Genomic DNA, 21382 nt, shown 5'->3' with positions numbered 1-21382 from the left:
AATCAAACTTGGTATAGACTTCTGACCCGTCCATTCTTCGTCTCCTTCTTCATTTTCATCGTTATCTTTTTCTTGTTAAACTTGCTCTTCTACTTTGTTCTACGTTTCCTTTTCGAGCTCACTTCTACCATGCACTAGAATTTTATTTCCAGGTCACAGGATTCAAGGACGAATCGCTTTTCCTAAATCGAACTCTTCTTACCAACTACTACCGCAGCCATTATTACGGCTATACCACTACTACTACTGCTGCCACCATCATTTTTTTATTCTCACTTGGATGGTTATCAGGAAAACCCGAGGCAAATTCACTGGAACATCCATGACTAGCTCTCTGCTATCATTTTATCCAAATAAGACGATCGGGAATGGAAAAAAAAACTAAAAAAGTAAAATAAAATTTGAAAATTTTCTATACAAACTTTTTAACTTTACTTTAATAGTATATTTACTCGTGTATATCTACTGTGATTATTATATTTCTTGATTCAATGGAAAAAAAAAAATAGCGCATAGTGAGCGGAATATTTTCCATTATTATCAAAGATGACAGAGACAACGAATACGAGCGAGTAGGTTGGGAAAAGTCTTAAAATCTCACCAACTGCAGACTAAGATAAAGAAATAAAAAATCCTGATAGAAAAACATTCCCGCCATTACGTCGAGTAAAGTCAACGTTATAGTTTAAAGGAAAAAAGTTTTTAAAACTTTAGCAAACAAATATTGCTGCTAACTTTTCTTTTGTTATTTTAAATATATGCACACATTGAAAATTCAAAGTAACCTGGTGTTAGTGTATTGGTGACTTGTAGGTAACATGAGAAGTGAAACGCGGAATTAGGACAGTTTCATTTAAACTCCGGTGATTCAGTGTGTAGGTGTACTCTCGCAAATAGTATAGTTAGGAAGCTAGTTGCTGGAACCCAGTACTATACGGTGCCTAGATATATAAGACTGCTAGCAAGACTACTGGGAGAGCGAATCCTGTGGGAGCGGCCAATTACGCGAGATGCATCCCCGGATGGTCTCATGTTCCGGCAGCTGTATCCGTTCTCTAGTATTCTATCATTCTCTATATACTATCTGAGCTTTTACTTACATACATTCATATACATATATATATACATTTACATAATTATATATAGAGCCAGTTAATTTCAATAATTTACTCGATATTTCATTCGACTTCGATAAAAATAAATTAATAAACCACTATACGTTATAATATATATTATATATTGATAAATGTGAGGATATATATATATCTTAATGTTTCTGAACCATAAAATAGGGGAATAGAGCAAAGCAGTTCTGCGGATATTCAGCACGTACGATTTCCACTGAGCGTATCGCATTAGCGCTTGGCAATGTCGCATTTTACCCTCATGTGCGGTGGGTAGTTTTAAACAGTGAGAAAGCTATGTGAAAGAGATTGTAGGATGGTGTAGGTGTAGCAATGAAGTGAGTGCATGAGTGAGTAAAAGAGACGGAGAGAGGAAGCATGTGTAAATGCTGTAGATTGGCGGTCGTACCAATTCACGTACAATTATTTCCAATGACGAAAATAATTTACCTGCTTTACACTCTATTCATATATATATTCAGCTATTATGTGTTATAACCTATAACATACATATATACTTATTGATCTATTCAGACTCTTAATTAATCCGCCTCTGCATCAGAAGATTAATTATTATTCATTCAGTAACAATTTTTTTAATTCTATTTTTACAATGGAAAATTTTTTTCAAGCGAAAAATAATACGAATAAAATGGTCTGGGTTTGAAATTATAATTTGGAATTTTTGTGACGTAAATTAAAAAAAAAATATGTAAATTAATGTAAATGTATCGTTATATCAACTCCCATCATCGTCCTCCATTAAATGTATTCTATATCATACACACTACAGGTTTCCAACAACTTGAAACACGTCGCGAAGTTTCTTCTTCTTGGAATACCAACTATATATGTATATAAATATAAGTATATAGTTAGTGCACCAGCAGTAGTGTACGATCGAGGACGAAGATTACACTTTTGGAATCCCTTTACTCGGCTAACATCTAACTTAGTAAGAAAATTATCGAGATGGAGGTTTCGTGAGGTCTTTTAACCTTTATGAGAACACGCTCGTGTATTATTTATTTTTATCCTACGGCCTTCAAAGTGAAATACAACTCGGCGTAGTATCGGTATTGCAATAAAAATATAAATTTTCATTTTTTTAGCGGCAATATTTTTCTATATGAACAAATAAATTTTAAATTTACGTATTTCTGCAGCTTAAAAATTGAAAAAAGCTCTGACTTTCCCTTTAATTTGAGATTTTAAACTCAATTTTTTCTATTTTCACTCCAAGTTCTACTCTAGTGTGAGAAAAAATTCTATACGCACCCCGATAGGATGGCAGGATATCGCAACCCGCGTAATATCCTACGCTCTTTCCCTACAGCGTAATATACTATTGTATGTATGCATGTTTACTTTTTCTTTTGTCACTTTTGAATATTTTTCGAGGTTTAGAAAATTTTCCGAGCTTTCGGAAAGCGATGGATGAAAGAGTTTCGTTGAATTGATACTCGTGTTGAATATTCGGGTTTAACAAAGAAGTACGCCCACGTGCGCGATCGGCCGGAACAATCGCGCCGTTAGGAGACCACTCGTGGTTACATATATACTTTATATACATTTATGTGTTTATATATGTATATATTGTGGTGTACATCGTACAAAGATATTTACACAGAGTGCAACGTAGAACGGATCGTTTGTGAAGCTGGTAAGAAGCCTACGGCAAAACACGCTCCATATAGGATAGGAGTTTTAGTTGAGTCTTGAAAGCTGAAAGACGAATCGATCGGTTCCCGCGCATGACTTTGCATAACCAAAACTATAATAATAACGACTCATGCTAACGTCCTCATTGTATACTTATCATCTAGTAATAATGTTTAAGAATTTTTTTATTGCACATTAAATTTTCGATTCAATTCAAAAGTCATTTATTTTTTGGATGAAAATTAGAAGCGACTCCCGGGTCACAATATCTAGCCTCATCGAACCTCACTGAGTAAAAACAACATTTTGAGCCTCAAATGATGTTCAAAAAGCATCAATGAGCCTCAAATGATTCTCAAAGAGTCTCAAATAATACTAATCGAATTTAAATTACATAGTCGAGTAGTAGGTTCATTTTAGATGTACCTGCTCTCTAAACATAAATTAGTGAAAATAAGTAAACATTCACTGATTCCAAGTGCAAACCGAACCACTAATTCCAAAAAGTGGTTCGATTGGCACTCTGAATTAGTGAATATTTACTTATTTTACTTATTCATGTTTAGAGAGTGAAGATCAGAACGTTTTTCGTGCAACGAAAATGAAAAAAATTGATGTTATTTGACTTAAGAAGTAAATAGGGTAGACTGCAATTTTCGGCTGGCGTGCGAAACATTTCCGAAATCTATATCCAGTAGATTTTTTACTTTTCATTTCGATTCGCGAAAAACGTTGCGATCTTCAAGTACATCATTTTAGGCTCATCGAGGCTTCTTCAGGATCTTTGAGAATCATTTGAGGCTCAAAATGCTTTCTTTACTCAGTAAGGCTGGATTGAGACTTACTTGGGTTTGCTGAGGATAGATATTTTGAGCCGGGGCTTCTACAAAATTTTAACAAGCAATAAGTGATTTATTAAATGGTGAATGAAGAAAAATAAATATTCGATGATTGAAAACAGGTGAACGTGTAGTTGACAAGTCAAAAGGAATAATATAAGAAAACCTTAGTACATATATATTTAACATGCACCCCAGTTTTTCAGACTCGTTTGAAGTCTTGTGTGACATACGGGAAAAGACTGTTGAATGCCGGGGTAGAAAGAAGAATACTAGGGAGTACAGTAAAAGAAAATGTAAATGAGAAGAAAAAAAAATGTTGGAGTTGAAGTAATGCGAGAAATAGGAGGGCGAGAGTGTAGAGCACAGTTGGGATCCATTTGCTGGTGCACGGACGGCGAGAACGAGCCGGTAAACAACAATGGAATAGAATCACCCCCGCGTATGTGCAGTGCGGTAATCGACGTTGGAATATTCATGAGAGTCACTATAACTACAACTACTGAGGGTAGAAATCGTATTGCCGGACAGGAGGGCTAAATGTTGAGAGAATCTCAAACTACCGTATGTATGTTATAAAGAGAGACAAAGAGATAGATATAGATATAGATATATGTAAGGAGTAAAGACTGAACTGGAATACACAAGCACATTAACAGAACTCAACGGCTGGTTGGTGGTATCGGTACAGGAGTTGCACCAGCAATGTGCTGTGTAGGTATGCCGTGCAAGAGAGACTTTGACCGTGATGTTAATGTGTAAAATGCACCGAGCAACTCTGCTATCGAGCTAGTTTGCTTTTGTGATCGTTGTCACGTTCATTCTGTCCATGAATAAATCTCATTCGCTATAAATATATGTATAGACTTATTTATTTATTTATTTATATAAATTAAATTAAGAGAAACAATAATTAATTGTTTAATGAGTTGCATTATTTTGTAAAAAAAGAAATTGCCTGCGTGTAAGCTGTGAAATAAAATTCACCAAGATAAGATAATATGAGTAAAATAAAAATATTCGATAAGAGCGAAAATAAAATGTTTAAATATTTTTATTTTTATTTTTATTTTTATTGTGTTGAACTTTTTATGAAATATAAAACTGAAATGTAAATATTTAAGTTTGATATTTGAGTTTTAAAGCAGAGAAGATAAAAAATATAAATAAAATTTGAAATTTTCTAAAAGACGAAGCAAAGACTGATAGATAATTCGTAGTAAACGCCGGGGCATGAGTACAAGGAACGACGCTAATTGTTTCCCTCTCAGGCATAATGGGCCGCTCTTGTAATTAGTGCCGGAAAGTAGAATAGGAACTTACTGGAATAGTCTACCAGTACCACCGTCACTACTATTACTGTACAGCAACATAACCACTACAACTATTATTACTGTAAAATAGTATGGGAGTCATCTTGAGAAGCGCGACGAAACGAAAATAAGAGGCGTGCAACAAGAGTAACTCGACGATCAAGAATAAGAAGAATAGTAAAAGAATAAGATGAACGAAGAAACTCAAAGCTATATAATCCAACAGCACAATATAGCGTTGCAAGGAAAAATGTAGATTTCAGCTTGTAGTCAGAGAGCCATCATCTTACACTCGTTTCCTTTTGCTTTACCTTATCCTCACTTTGTGTACTCCTCAAACTACCACCACTATATAAATATACAATTTTCTATCTTATTTTGCATCCCCGCATTATTATGGAGCCTCAAAGTTGTTAGCAAGATGCTTGAAACAGTGCCTTCAATTCCTACCTGTCTATCACATACACAAGCATCTATGCACATACATAACATAATATATATCATATACCTAGTATAGGTAAATGTATCGTTGGCTGTAAAGGTAAGCCGTATAGCGAACTTTGAGGAAGCAAATGAGATTAATTAAATAACCGATGACAAAGAGGGACACTATATACTCATACTAAACATAATAAAACCGGGGACATCACGACAGTTATAGGTACAAACATATACCACACACACACAGGTTATATATTATCTCGATGCAATAGACACTGGCCGAATGCCAAATAGTCGATAATAGAGACTCGACAATCTACATTTTACTCTTTCTTTCAAATCCTTTTATTTATATCTACATTTAATTTATCACTTACTGCATATTTTAATTATCCCTTTAATTTTATCATTAAATTTTTTTGTCTTTTAAATACTATAATATTCACGAGCAAAACAATTTTTAAACTACTTCATCGTCGTGTTTCACAGAATACTAAACTAAAAAATATAAAATAAACAGCGTACTCATATATTTATTTATTTGTATCGTGACTACAGACGATGAATTCTCGTATCGACGATCGTACAGCAGAAGAGAGTTTCAGCACAAGAATATCAAGTCAAGTTGATCAATCAATCATGGGTCTTCGACAAGCCAACGAAAACGAGTGCATAAATGATTTATCACAGTGCAATGTGTATCAATCTTATCGCGCGATTCAAACATCTAATGTAATACATGCAGTTGCATAACGAATTATTACACCGGTGAATGTTTTTTTTATCCACTTCTACACGCTGTTCGTTATTATGTTTTTTATTTTTATATTCTAAAGGTATTTCCATTAGTCGTGTAATAATAGTGGCCTTGCTTTATCGTCAGTTGTGTGCACATAAAACAAGACTCATGCACAAAGACGATAGATCAAGCTCTTTTACACAACACTAATATAGCAAAGTTAAGTGTCATGTTTACGGTAGTTTGCAATAGTATAGAGTACAGTATAGTGCAGTAATATCTATATCCAAACAACTAATACGACGTAAAATTGCGTTGACGACTGACGTTTCATACGCGCAAATACAAAACAAGATACATGTAAGTCAAAACATTGCGCACGCGCAAGTAACGTGTTTTATATCGTATATATTTAATATATATACATATATAAGTATAGAGCAATCCTGCACGATTATCAGACATCGTGAAACTTAACCCTGATCCGAATAGCGTCGCAAGGTCGCGGACAACTAATAATGTTATTTAAGATCACTACACATTTTATCAAATGAATTGTATCTATGATGATTATTTTATTTATTCATTCACTATTTGAGTGAGTTACTTATGGATAAGTAAGAAAAGAAATTAATTACTTTCTTTTTATTTAAAAATAATTAAAAAATGTAATTTAGCTGTTTATGATGGCAGTGACGAATTGTTAGTACAGCATATGCGTCGTATCGGTACGGTGTAAATTGACGCTTCCGCGTCGAGCTGCTACGATAACGCGAGTCGACACGCAAGGAGAAAGCGAAAGCGGAGACGTGACTGACACGTAACAGAATCGAGCCCACACGAGCTTTCCTGAGACTTGCTTGTGTATATAGAAGATGTTTTGCTCTTGTATTGTGTTTTAGTAGTGGGAGGAAAAGTAAAAGGAGAAGAAGGATAAAGAAAATGAGGAGAAGGAGGTTACATGAAATAAAGCAAAGTTAAGTGAACTAAAGGTGCGCCGAAGTAAAAACCTCCTTTACACTGTAACTTAAACTTACTAACTCGGGATCTGGATCTTTGCACCTGTTTCACCGCGTAAATTTTCACTTGAGATTTAAAGGATTAAATTGTTTTAAAAATTTGTCTAATTTTGAAATGACATTTATTTGGAGTGGATACTTTATAATTCAAATTAATTTAATAAAAGTATCTGCAAGCATCCGATACTTGTTTGGCAACAAAGTTCTGCCCTCTAATTTGATAACACAGTTAGCTATTTTTAAGCAAAACCCAGGGGTGAAAAGTTTACTGAGAGCTGCATTTGAGTAGCCGGTAGGTTATATAGGGTTTTAAATATACATTAGAGTGTGCAGCGCAAATATGACCAAGTTAAATGCAATTAATTTGTAATTAAAGAGCTTCTGAGAGGATGAAACGTTTGGAAATTAGCGTCATTAAATCGATTAAACATGTATGTAATAAACTTTTACATCGGCCGAGTGGTCGGCAAGTAGATCGCGGGCTATAATTGAATTTACCTGTCCCACGTGCCCACCAAAGTCGGTCAAACTTGAAGAATCAAATGCTAAGAAGACGCCAGGGAGTTGAGTAGTCTCTCATCTCTTCTTTTAAATGACCGAGTTCTCTTGAACTTACCTGAAACAAAAAGATTTATTTCATTAAGATAAATAAATATATATCAAGTTTGATTTAATATTAAATAAGTGTGGGAAGAAATTGCGTGTTTATTATCAAAGTTTTTGGCAGTAGAAAAAAAAGTAAAAGATGAAAGAATTGCGAGTAGAGATTAATCAAACACGAAACCCAATGATGGGGGCACCATTCAAAAGCTTTTTTATTTGTTTTTTTCTAATAGTTACTGCACAGTATCAAAGTACTAAAAGGATGTATAGAGTAGCTGTGTGGTCGTTACGAGAGCTTTACTTCGAAAACTCTAAACTGAATAGCCATTATTGGGTCGGGTCAAACTTTTACTTTTTTCCAATCGACCGATCGATTAAACACCGCTATTGTATAGTCGTCGAGTTTCGAGTACTGTGTTAACTTTTTGCTAAAGATTCGTCGCTTTATTCTCACATCGCTTTCTAGAGAACAGCAAAGAGAAATAAAACTTTTTTAATAATAAAATATTTAAAAATCAAATTGAGGATGACAAGATATTTATTTACTGATTAGCATTTTTTAAAAATATTTTTTGTAATCAACAATAACTATGTCTCTGTCTTAAAAGACAACCAGAAACTGTACAATTTATTTGACTATTTGGGTCGCGTGCGAATAAATAAATTTCTAGGACAATGAGCAAACAAATTGGAAGTGCTTTTTAAAAAGACGTCGGAAAGTATGAAAAGTGAGACATCCTTAGAACGTCGGCAGACTCTTTGTTAAAGTTTAAAAAGAATTTAAAGTTTTTATTTTACTTTTTCACTTTCAGACTTAACTTTATTTAGATTTTTTATTTCATTATTTTATAATTTTATTTTTTACTCGATACTTTTAGCAACTTGTCGTCCGAGACACCCGGAAATGGAGCAAGTCGATGACACCGATCGATCGAGATTTAATCACCGGACGATAGTTCTCGCGCGGGTGAATCTTTGTCCTCCTCTTCCTCGAGTTAGCGATCGATTAGCGGTACATTCAACTCCTATACTATCGAGATCACCAGCGTTCACTGTTTCCATTCGAACCTTATGGCCAGTCTAGTGTCTAGTGTCGAGAGTAACTTCAGTAGATGTTAAAGACCACTACTACTTTTACATCGCAATGTTATTGCCACGGTTTACGTACAATACATCGACGCAACCATTCGATTACACCGTATTATATGTCCAACTACCGTATTTTATGTGACACAATGAACGCTGATACATTTGTATGACGCCAGATGTCTCATCGCTTAATTTTATCCTTCAGAACATTTATTATCACGTCTAGTTTCTTTATGGATATCGTTTTATTTTTTACATACTACCCCTGTAAAAAATTATTTTGGTACAATGGCTCCATAATTGGATACATGAAAGGTGTAAATCACTAGTCAGGGTTATAAATTATTTATTATTATTATTGTTTCATTTTTTTTATATTACAAGATAAAAATTACGATACAAAGTTTCCCTCGTAAATAAAATTTTATCAATTTCTTTTGTATGGTTCGACGTCGAAAATTTAAAAATATAAATTTATAAAATTTACGAGCAAAACCTTGAAGATTAAAATTATTCATTTAATAAATTTGATAACATTAAAAGAAGTATACATTGATGTAATTTGTTAAATATATATGTCATTGAAGCCTTGAGTGTGCTTTCTGCGAATTACGTCATCGGACATTTACACACGGGAATTGGGTCAGTGAAAGAAAGCATTAACAAAATAAACAAAAAGATGAAATAAAAATTTACGGTTATGCTTTTTTATTTCATTTAATGAATTATTTTATTGCGATATTATGTTTCTTTTCAAGTATGAGGATAAGGATTAAGATGTTTATTAAAAAAAAATATTTGAAAATTTTTTTAAAGGTCACGGTTGCTTTAAAGACCTTTAGTTTTAAAGCTTAATAAAAATATGGTATACTACGGAGTGTGCAGTATATACATTGAAAAAAATGATACGAAAGATTTAATGGATAAATGATAAAGCGTTTAAAATCGAGTATTCACTCTAGAATCACCGGCGGATAAAGAAAAAGGTGGGCGGGGGCGAGGAAGGATTGATGTCGGCTTCACTTTCACAATCAACGGATTGCGCGGTACTTAAATCCCTCTCTCACTTCCAACTCTTATTTTTTTTTTTATTCTTTTCCTTTCTTATTTAATTTTATTTTATTCCCGTCTTACTGACGCAGACCCGAGTGCGTTCACCCTAAACGTCTTGAGATTTTCATTTAAGCGTGTCGTCACTCTGCATCAACTTCTTTTTACAAAGCTTAGAAAATTCCGCGTTAACATTTTTTATTTTATCTCCACATCCACATTTAAAAGTAAAAGTCTTCAAATATTTTTCTAAATTTGTCACTCGCGTACTTTTTATATCCGCGTGATTCATCATCACGGCAAATGCTTATTCATACATACATACGTACATGGAAACATAAAAATAGATGAACCCAAGGAGATAAGAATAATATACATACTTTAAAATAGTCAAAGCTTATTTATCTCTTTTCTTCATATACATATTTTAGTTATATGTAAATAATTTCCCTATCCTCGGGTCGTTATATTGACACGGAGATTAATATCTCAAAGGCAAACAAACAATTATATTGTTGAGTCAGTTGCATTGTTTATTAACGTAACAAATATTTCATTTTTAAAATCGGTCAATTAATATATTTATTTATCATAAATTATCTGTGTAAATATATGAATAAAAAAATAAATAAAAGTTATTTTTCGGGTGATGCATAGTACCCGTGGGTTTTGTACCGTAAAAATAAATCTCATTTGTATATATACGTATGTATGTATGATATATATTTATATATATATGATAATACAGCTGTAGTATAGAAAAGTTAACTCTCTCACGAGTTGGAGTATATACTAAAAGCAAAAGAGAACGGATAGAAAGAGGGAGAGAGAAACTTTAATCGCGGGCAGCATCGTCGTCGCGGGGATTCATTCGCTCGGCAGTCGCCGTTTCGCGAGACGGGTAGGACAGAATAGAATGGAATGGAATGGAGAACTAGTATATACACATATATATATATATATATATATATATATATATATACAGTGTTGTGTATATATAATAGTACAAGTACTGAGAGACGCCGGCGCGTGCGGGCAAACAAGGGATACGATACAACAAGTCGACTGACCTCACATGTATTTAAAACTTACACACTCTTGACCATACAACACTTTAATGTGTTAATTTTTTTTTTTACTCCTTTACAATCTTATCCGCACTACACCTCTTATTTTCTTATTTCTCTTCTCTAATACTCCATTCTATTTTATGTACACACGTACATGTACACAAACTTTATTTTCTTTCCTTCAATCCATTCCCTTTCATTTCATTTCATTTCATTTTAGTTCCTTTCGTTTCGTTTCGTTTCATTTCAGTTCTCTCACTCGCCTTTACTTCTTTTCTTATAACACTCGACATGACGTTCCGTTGCAAACACTTCAAGTGAACGTCGACGTTTTGCTCGCGTCAGCAACGTCGGTACGGGCAAATATTGGCTAACGGACAACGCTCTCTTGGGTGCACCAAATCGAAAGCATTATTCTTTATCTGCTTTTTTTTAGATTAGATATCATTTCTATACGTCATTTTTATTATTACTAATATATTAAGCCTCTGCGAATTTTCAAATAATTTTAATAAATTTATCAAATGAATACAAGGTAATTCTGCAACCTGCAACAGCTACGTGACTGCCCGGCTACAACTGCTAAGTTTACTTAGAAGTTTTAAATTAAATTGTTTGCCCAACCATTTACTCATTGAAGGTTGGAAATAATGCGAAAAAAATTATCGATTACCTAAAAGGAACTTTGATATATTTTTCATTTTTCTATTGATATTACTTTCAAATTCTTTACCGTTCATTTGCTATTGTCGCAGAGGCGTATTGTCTTTATTCTTTACGATGCTGATCTTGTTTTTAAACTTTTATATTTAAAATATTTTTTCTTCGAGTCTTTTATTAATTTTTACTACCATTAAAACTCAAACGAAAATTCTCTTTTGCATTGAATTTAATTATTACTTGTCACAGAAAATTTGAAACTTCGCTTTATATTTTCTTGAATTCTTCATGGTAAATTTATTTTTCAATCTCAATAACTTCGAATGATTCAAAATAAAAAAATTTTCAAAGTATAGGTTCGAAAATTTTTAAATCACAAAAAATTTTTCATTTTATACTTTAATACTTAATGAATGTCTACAGTATCATACTTTTAGAATATTAATCACAGAAAAAATAATCTGCACCATGATTCACAAAATTTCCCTTATTACTCATAATAATAGAAATTGTAAGAATTCATTTCTATTAAATGAAATTTTCATTTTTTGTCTATATTTTGTTATTTAAATTATTGAAAATATTTTTCAAAAATTTACTTCATAATAAAACTGATGTTAAACTGTAAAAAATTTGCGGAGTGAACGTGGATTAAATCCGGAGTAATTGCGGAACGGATAACTGTGTATTTATTCAATCTCCTTAGAGTATACGGAAAAAAAACTTTAAAAATTAGTGTTTGAAATTATAACCCGGAATACGGATGTCAATACGGGGAATTTTAAAATTCCAAATAATAAATTTTATAATACGTGTCGTAAATTTTCTAAATATCAGTTACTCTCTAAAAACGAATTAGTGAAAATCACGTGACAATCACTATTTGGCAGTGAATAGTCACTTATTGCTAGTTAAAAGTATACCACTGTTTGAATTAGTGACATATTTTTCACTAGTAAACAGTGAATAGTCACTATTTTCACTGTTTCAAATTTAAGAGAGTACGATTTTTAAAGTTCAAATAGTAATTTTTCTTGCATAGACTATAAATTTTCATACTTATTCTGTAATTATTTAATCATAAATAAAATCATTACTAGTTAGAATAATAATTTTCACTGATCACTTTATCATTATATTACTTGTCGTTCTCAATTTATATAGTTCATTTTTTTCCGCGTAAAATTTACTCCAAAGAAGAGTTTATTTCAAAATTAAAACTCCGGTACGAAGTGAAATTCCCTCCCAAAAAGAGTTTATTTTAATATTAAAACTCTGAATCGGAGCGAACGCAAATTTAAATAAAATCCAAATCACTCCGCTGGAAAAAATTCCTAATTTACTCCGCACGTGGGCTGATTTTTTCCAAAACTCCGAATCTCTGACTGAGGAAATAAATTCAGATTCAACTGAAATCCGTGATCCGCATTCACTCCCGATTTTTTACAAAGTAAAAAAAGTATTATGCAAATACAATTGTAATTTTAATCCATATCTACATAGATATATTTACATACAGTAGTATGATATAAAAGTGAAGTGTAGTGTGAAGTAAGTATAATGAAACAAGAAATAACCTCGACCGAAAACAAGGCCAGTTAACAAGCTCGTAGGTAGGTACGTACGCCGGTAGTTAAGTGTTTCACCTCGTGTGCATTATCGCGCGATAATTACTCTTTCTTCGTCAAGACGTCAAGCTAGCTGGAGCCTAACAGTTTGTTGGTTAGATATATCTATACTGCTTGCTGTTGCTGTTGCTGATGTATGCGAGACGAGATTATTAATGGTCTTCGTTATGACAGCCAAGGTTGTGCACGATAGATATATAATAGACATACATAACACCAACTGAATCAATTATCAGTGTATTCATTTTAATATACATATACATTACTCACGGAAATAAATTAATGTCACTTTGATGTTTAACATAACTTTTTTTTAAATCTTCCAACTCATCGACTGTTCTTATATCCCATTGTTAACTATATCCATAAGCTCTAATAATTCCGAGAGACAATTAAACTGTGATTTCATTTTTTAAAGTTTACTTTTCTATTTTTGTTGTATCGTTTTGAGAAACAATTACGATTGGGTATTTTTTCTACTTATCTTTACTTGTTCACAGACCAATTAAAGTCAATTAATTAAGACATTAAAAATTTATTTGTGTCTATTTTAAACGATTGACAAATAATAATTACATTAGTAATTAATCAATATTTGTTAATTGAATAAAATATATGAAATTCTTGTTTTCATAAATATTGAAAAAAAATTATTTCTAATAAATTAAAATTCTTTGTTTCATAAATTATTATAAAATTTATTTGTCAAATTTAAATCGCCGGTTGATTCACTGCGTACGCAGAACGTTCTGTAAAATTAATAACTACATACAGTACACTCTGGTTATAAGCAATGTTTCTGTCTATACTCTTACAGGAAAAAATGAAATTGACGTAAGAGTGAGTAGAGCGTCCGATGTAACTTATAACCAGAGTCTACTGTATTTGTATGCACCTAAAGATCGGAACGTTTTCTGTGGACCAAAAATAAATAAACAAAATGATGTCAAAAATCTACTGGATCTAATTTTCTGAAATGTTTCATCTGGATGTTGATACGTCAACCGAAAATTTCAGCCACTCCAATTACCTCCTAAGTCAACTTTAAGCAGTCAAATTACATAAATTTTTCAAATTTTCGTTGCGCGAGAATCGTTCCGGTCTTTAAATACATATATTTGTGATTTTTCTAAATCAATTAAATTCCAGATGAAATATATTTCATTTACTGTAAATTTCATTTTAAAAAATTCGCAATGATTATAAATCGCTAGGAAACTATTATAGAGACAATAATGGTAACAAAAAGTGATTATTGGTCTAAATGAGAACTTAATTGAGTGTAAGATTAAAAATTCATGATGAATCATGAGCAACATCTTAGTACAACAGAATAAGTTATCTGACATTGTGTATAGATATATAATATACAAGCGTGTGGGCTCTCAAGAGACTTTTCATGCACGCCTCTCATAAAGCGGCGACTCTGGTGCTGGTGGCTTCTGGCGCACGAGATCAACAAGTCAATGGGTCGAGAGACGCGGCTGAATAGCGAACGAGATCTATTTGCATATCTCCACGTCCATAAACGGCGCTTTCCTCTTCCTTCTCTTTACATCTCACCCACCCGTTCTACACACATCTCTTTCTCCTTTGCCGCCTCCATATCTTCTCATATATATCCCGTCACTTGCCACTCACTCACTCTTTATTACAACTACTCGTTTACTCTTTCTCCATAACTCTTGGCGTCTTCTTTCAATTTCCTCCAGGCCATCCACTCTCAGTAAAACCCTCTCTTTTTATTCTGTCCGTTACTTCCTCTTTCATCGACCTCGTCGTCGTTATATTATGCTCCTACTCAGACACTGCTCTTCATATCTTTATATCTATATACATATATGTATACGTTTGCAGACACTCTACAGTCGAAATCTATTTTTTTTACTGCTACTGCTGCACTCGTTTCCACTCCTCGGATTTTATTTTTATCACGATGAGAATTCACTAATACACTCATCGAATTTTTATATATATATATATATATATATATATATATATATATATATATATATATATATGTGTATTGTATTTATATGTAACCTCATAATTAGTGATGGGTTTTATAAAACTGTCAGGGTTCGTATTTACACAGTAAAAAAAATTCAACGGCGGTCTTTAAAATAAAATTTACGAAACTAATAATACGAAAATAATTTTCACAATTGACATGCGGACATTATTGGCAGATGGAAAAAAAAATCATCATTTCCTGGATGTATTAAATAATTTAACTGATCATTGAAAATATTTAAAATACTGATAGAAATTAGTAAAAAGTTTTTATTAATTTATCTTATCAGTAACAACGAAAAAAAGTGCGCACCGAATCAAGACCTTGGTTAAATTTCATTACTCTATTTATTTAATAATAAATATAAAAGAAATTAGATAAAACAGTAACAGTATAAAGTTTATAAAAAGATAACGAAGTAAAAACGGAGTTTGTTATTTTTATAAATCTTTCTAACACACAAAAAGAGATTTTATTTTTTCTCATCATTTTCTGGCTTAACAATTCATTATATTTTTATAATAATATAATGAATAAAAAATAAGCAATAAATATAAAAAACAGGCGGTTTATACAAGAGGACAAAGCATCGCGGCTTTGTTGGTGTAGTTCAAGACTCAAAGGAATTTAAATTGATTGCCAGTGAGTAAATGAGGATAGGTATTTACGATAGAACGATTTCACGGGATATTTACAGCCATGATACGCCCGAGGGAGATTCACTTGCCGAGAATTATATTACACCCCGGGCCTGCTGGTTCACTTGCGAGCAAAGCTAGTGTACCGCTCACGAACCAAAAAGGTTCATGTAACGAACGAGCATGGGCATTAGCACGATAAAGAAAGATAATAATGAGAGCAAGGGAAAGGTTAAATGCTCCTGGGAACGTGTGCCAAAAGCGACAACAAAAATATTAAAGAAAAAAAAATAACATCAACAACAACCACAACTTATATCAGACATCTAAATTAATAATTGCGCAGTGTCACAAAAAAAAACATCACAACTTTTTTAGTTACTTCCGCAAATAAATGTGTATCAAATAAAAATTTTTCACGTCTATATAATCCGGAAAACGTTGACGATACTCTTTTGATCGTAAAAAAATAAAAAAAGGACAAGTAAAAACTGAACATTTGCTGATCGACGAGACAAAATAATTCATTTGATACTAAGCGGGGATTGAATATGATGTTGTCGCGAACAGCGGGATAATTTAAATTCAATGTGTTCAGCGCAAAGCTTCAGCGCAGCATGCTCGTCGTTCCATAGCGAGAGAGCAACCGCGCGATACGTCACGCACGACACGCTTTCAGATAAAATACATCTATATATATATATATATATATACAAATACATAAATATATACACAACATTTATTCATTGAATACTGTTAGTCCAGTGGAATGAACGCACCGAGATTGTTGGTGTCATTGTCTATTTTTATTTTTATTTTCTCTCTATCACTCCCCTCGTTTGCTAAAACTATTTCGTCGATTTGTTGAGCATAGCTGTACAAAATAGAAATAAAGTAAACAACAAAAAAAAAAAAAGAAAAAAAGAAGAGTACTTTTATCGGGAAAATGCACTTTGGGCATTTAAAAAAAAAAACTGAAGCTCCAGCACTGAATTTTTATTGGCACGTTACGTGATTTGCTCTTTATCAATATCAATAACTCCAGCCCACATTCACCCGAGTATTTTATCATCAACGAATCAATAGAATATGCATTGTTTAGTTTAGTTATCATTTATTTTTATTTATTTACTTAACGTTATTTTATTATTCATTTCTGTATTTTACACGTATAGTTTTTTCAGTTGTTTGTTTAAAAGGTTTGCGTTGTTTATTTTTAAAATATTTTTATTAACTCCATTATCGCGAGTCGCGTTGTGTATCGATTGTACCTTTTGGCCCCACGTTTTATTCTCAAAGCTGCTGCACGGAACCACCTAGTGTGGTGTAGTGTAGTGTAGTATAGTGTGTAGAGTAGAGCTGGTGGATAATGTACGATAAAGTTTCTCTTGCTTTAACTCTTGTGCTTTCTCTTTATCTTTCTCTTTAGCTGCGTTCGTATCATGTGCGCTCCCCCGCATATCATGTGGCGAGTGTGTAAATGAGTTAGCTCATGTGTTTGTAAATGTGTTTACGTATGTGTAAATATGCATGTGTCCATGTATGTGAGTTATTTATTCTCGCTTCGTGACGCGCCCACGCGTTCTACACTCTGACGTGATATAGCTAACTAAAATAAAATAAAAAAAAAAAAACACGCAATCGCTAATGTAAGAGAATTATCTTATTATTAGTCGTTTATTATATACGTATTAAAAATCCATTAAATTTCAATTGTTTAATAATAAGCGTAACGTTATTTGAATTTACTTAATTAATACTTTGTTAAGCCACTTTCATTACCTCTTTTTATTCTTATTCTTAATTTTTTTAATGCACCTGCTTTTCTTTTTCAAACTGAGTTCGTTTTTATCCAAGTAATATCGGTTATAGATTTCATTTGTAAATTGACATTGCCAGGATTATTAGAATTCTATATATATATATATTCATTTTTTTATTGGAGAATTTTTTATAACTTCCTGGCGATCGTTCTGATAAATTGATAGCAGAAAATTTTTTATATTGGTATTTTAAAACTTTATAAAAATACATCTATGACATAGATGTCAGTACAATCAAAGTGTGTATATACAAATTTTTGTTCTCGTAATTATTGACAACGGCTTTATTTCGACTTTTAGTACTCGCACTGTAAAAAATTTTTTGGACCCAGTGTAAATTTCTCGGTGTAAAAATTTTGGTGTGAAAATTACACCAAATATTGTGTTAAATTTAAACGGTGTGAATTTATAATTCATGATAATTTTGCGTTAAGAAAATGAATCATAAAAATATTTAAATTTTCAAAATACTATTTAATATCGAAATAAAATTAATATAGTTATTGATTGAGTAGTAAAAATATTCAACATCATTTTTTGCTCGTTAATGAAAATTATAACGAGTAACACGGAATGGTGTAAAAAAAAGTAGATTACACCGTGTCAAAATTACACGGATGGAAAAAAATTCACCGAAGGAATTTTACACCGTTATTTGACACTACTCGGCCGTGTAAAGTTCTCCGGGTCCATTTTTACACCGAAATTTTTTACAGTGCGATATAATCATAGGAGATCAATATTTGCTACACAATCGATCGTTGAAGATTTTAATTTATTGAATTAGAATTTTTATTTCTTCTGTTAGTGGTCAAATTTCGTAGATAATTTATCAATTATTTTTTAAAATAAATTTTTTGATGCAAACTAAAACATTCGACTCTAAATAATTTCCATTTAAAATTTATACTTGATTTTTTGAGCCTAGTCTGAAGATCGGAGATAGGGGAATACTTTTAAACGTTTTTGATTGTTTTTTTTTTTTCAAACAATTAAATCATTAAAAGTAGATTATAGAAATCGATTGATTATAAACTTTAATTTGATTCCCAACGTGTGGGTTTTTTTATTTTCATTTAAAATAAATTCTCAAATAAATTCAAAAAAATTAGTTCATATAAAAATTTAAACTTCCCGGGGATTTGAGAAAAATAATTTTATTTTCATGTTAAATTTTGACGCTTAAATATTCCCAAAAATATTCAATTTTTATTAAATATGAGAGACGGGTGTTCGAGAGGTCTTGTAAGTGATCCATTACGGACACACCAAAAAAAAGTTTTTACCATTAAATTTAAAAAATTCCAAATTTAACCTGAAATGATCAATTATGCAATGAATCACTAGAGTTTATACTGAACCTCTGATAAAATATTTAAAATTTTCGACACTATAAATAAATTAATGTGTTAACACATTAAAATTTTAATGTAATTAATTTGTAAAAACATGACAATTTCACATTTATAAATATCACATTTTGTACCCAACGTAAATATAAATTCGTTATTTAGCATTACTATTTAATTTTCCCAAGTTTGAAAATTTATATATAAATAACGAGTAACGAAGAGTTTATAAATACATACACTTTACCTCGTGCATTATTCAAAGAATGCCAAATAAATATTTCAATCACTTTATTCATCAAAAATAATTCAATTTACGTAATCAGCTAAAGAGATTTATAAAATTATCAAATCTAATGATAATGAATATTGCTTAAATGTCATATATATTGAATTTTAAAATTGTTGTCATATTTTAATAATTCGTTTGCACGGAGAGAAATGTATGGTAACAATTACAATATATTATGGGAATGGTTCCCATATTGCATGGTAACCGGTTTTTTTGAAATGTCGATGATAGGAACGGCACCCATATATATTATTGTTATTATTACTATATATAACATTATGATAACCATTACCATAATATACGGTAACCATCACTATAATATATAGTAACCATCACTATAATATATAGTAACCATCACCATATATATGGTAACCATTACTATAATATATGGTAACGTTTACCATAGTATAATGAGAACGATTACCATAATATTATGGTAATCATTACTATGATTCTTTCACATGCGATATGGGAACTGCTGCGATAATGATGGGAATTGTTCCCATACTTATAGGAACTTTTCCCAGAAAGTATGGGTCTATATCCCATAATTCCAAGTAATCATTACCATAACGGTATGGGATGAAATTTCATAAACATACTCTCTTAAATAGAATCAGTGAAAAGTAAATATTCACAAGCACGAATAGTCCCAAGTATATCACTAATTCAATCAGTGATATACTTGGGACTGATTCGCAGTGAATATTCACTGATTTGCAGGTCTTTTCACTGATTTATTTTAAGAGGGTACTAGGAACGGTTACCTAAATTTCTCTCCGTACATAGAAATCCATTTGACTTCACATATGTGACTATTAAAACATTATATATTATAAATACATATAATATATGTATATTACTATGAATAAATAAAATTAGGTAATAAAAATTAATTTAGAATATCATTAAATCATAACTTTCGACATTTTGCGAACCCCGCGTTTTATTTCTATACAAATATATAACTCTTGTTCATATTCTCTTTGGCTAGCTTTTCCGCTTTTCCAACTTTCTCCCTCTCTCTCTTTCTCTGACATTGTGTAATTTTATTTCTTACTATTCACATCTTTCTTTGCTTTTGAATACTCACATTTATATATAAATATATATATATATATATATATATATATATATATATATATATATATATATATATATATTCATAGAATGGTGATATATTTCTATTACTCGCTATTTTTCTATCTCTCTCTTCCTTTCTCTCCTTTGGTCGTTGAGTAAATATAAGATAGAGAAGCAAATTATTGATGCCATGAACACGCTAGTGTAGATGCAGTAGCGCAGAAGACTGGTTGGTTGGTAGGTAAAGCTATTGAGCCAAAGTATAAACTGCAAAACTTGCTAGTGCTATATTTATACATATATAAGTACGTACGATGCTAGGATGTATATGAATATGTACTTTAAAATGATACCCGTAAGTTCTTTCTAGGATAAATTACATCTATTATTTTTTCTATTTTACAAATACTTTTTCTGCATTATTCATATATATTTTTCAATAATAATAAAATATATTGATAGCTCATTATATTTATAACTTCAATATCAAAATTCTGAATTGCCGTGAGTTGAGACTGATTTTATCAAATGACAGCAAATTGTTTTTTTTTTTTTACATTAAAAATACTCAATTATTAAATTATGATACTGAAGTTAGCAGACGTCTAATAATTTTTGAATTTTTTTTTAAACGATAAACCATAAAAAAAAAATATTTGAAAAAATTACACCTGTAGCTTTTTAAATTTTCTACACATGCATATTTTTATTTTATTTTTTTTGCAATTGATTTGTTGAAAAACAAAAATTCAAAAATTGTTAAATGTCTGCTATCTTCAGGATCATATTAAATTACCGAGATTTCATGTCGGGCCTGATTGTTTTACCCGTAGCGTATCTTTGTTCACACTCGACAGCTACCAATTAATTTGTTTAACTGTCTAATTTATAATTAAATTATAACAATAAATAAATAAATCAAAAATTTTGAATCCGGAAATTTAAG

General features: G+C 31.5%; 1 protein-coding gene across 2 annotated transcripts in view; it reads right to left on the bottom strand.

The window, feature by feature from the left end:
* The window catches only part of LOC130676453 (serine-rich adhesin for platelets-like), a 123797-nt gene that overhangs the window by 53819 nt on the left and 48596 nt on the right, over positions 1 to 21382 (bottom strand). For both annotated transcript variants that reach the window (XM_057482663.1, XM_057482664.1), the window contains exon 2: positions 7636 to 7753. The gene's annotated coding sequence lies outside the window, so the exon portion shown is untranslated. The remainder of the gene's footprint in view (positions 1 to 7635; positions 7754 to 21382) is intronic.

Source organism: Microplitis mediator, chromosome 10 (assembly GCF_029852145.1).
Source record: "Microplitis mediator isolate UGA2020A chromosome 10, iyMicMedi2.1, whole genome shotgun sequence".
In the NCBI taxonomy this organism is placed as follows: domain Eukaryota; kingdom Metazoa; phylum Arthropoda; class Insecta; order Hymenoptera; family Braconidae; genus Microplitis; species Microplitis mediator.
This window is presented reverse-complemented; position numbering and strand designations above follow the sequence as displayed.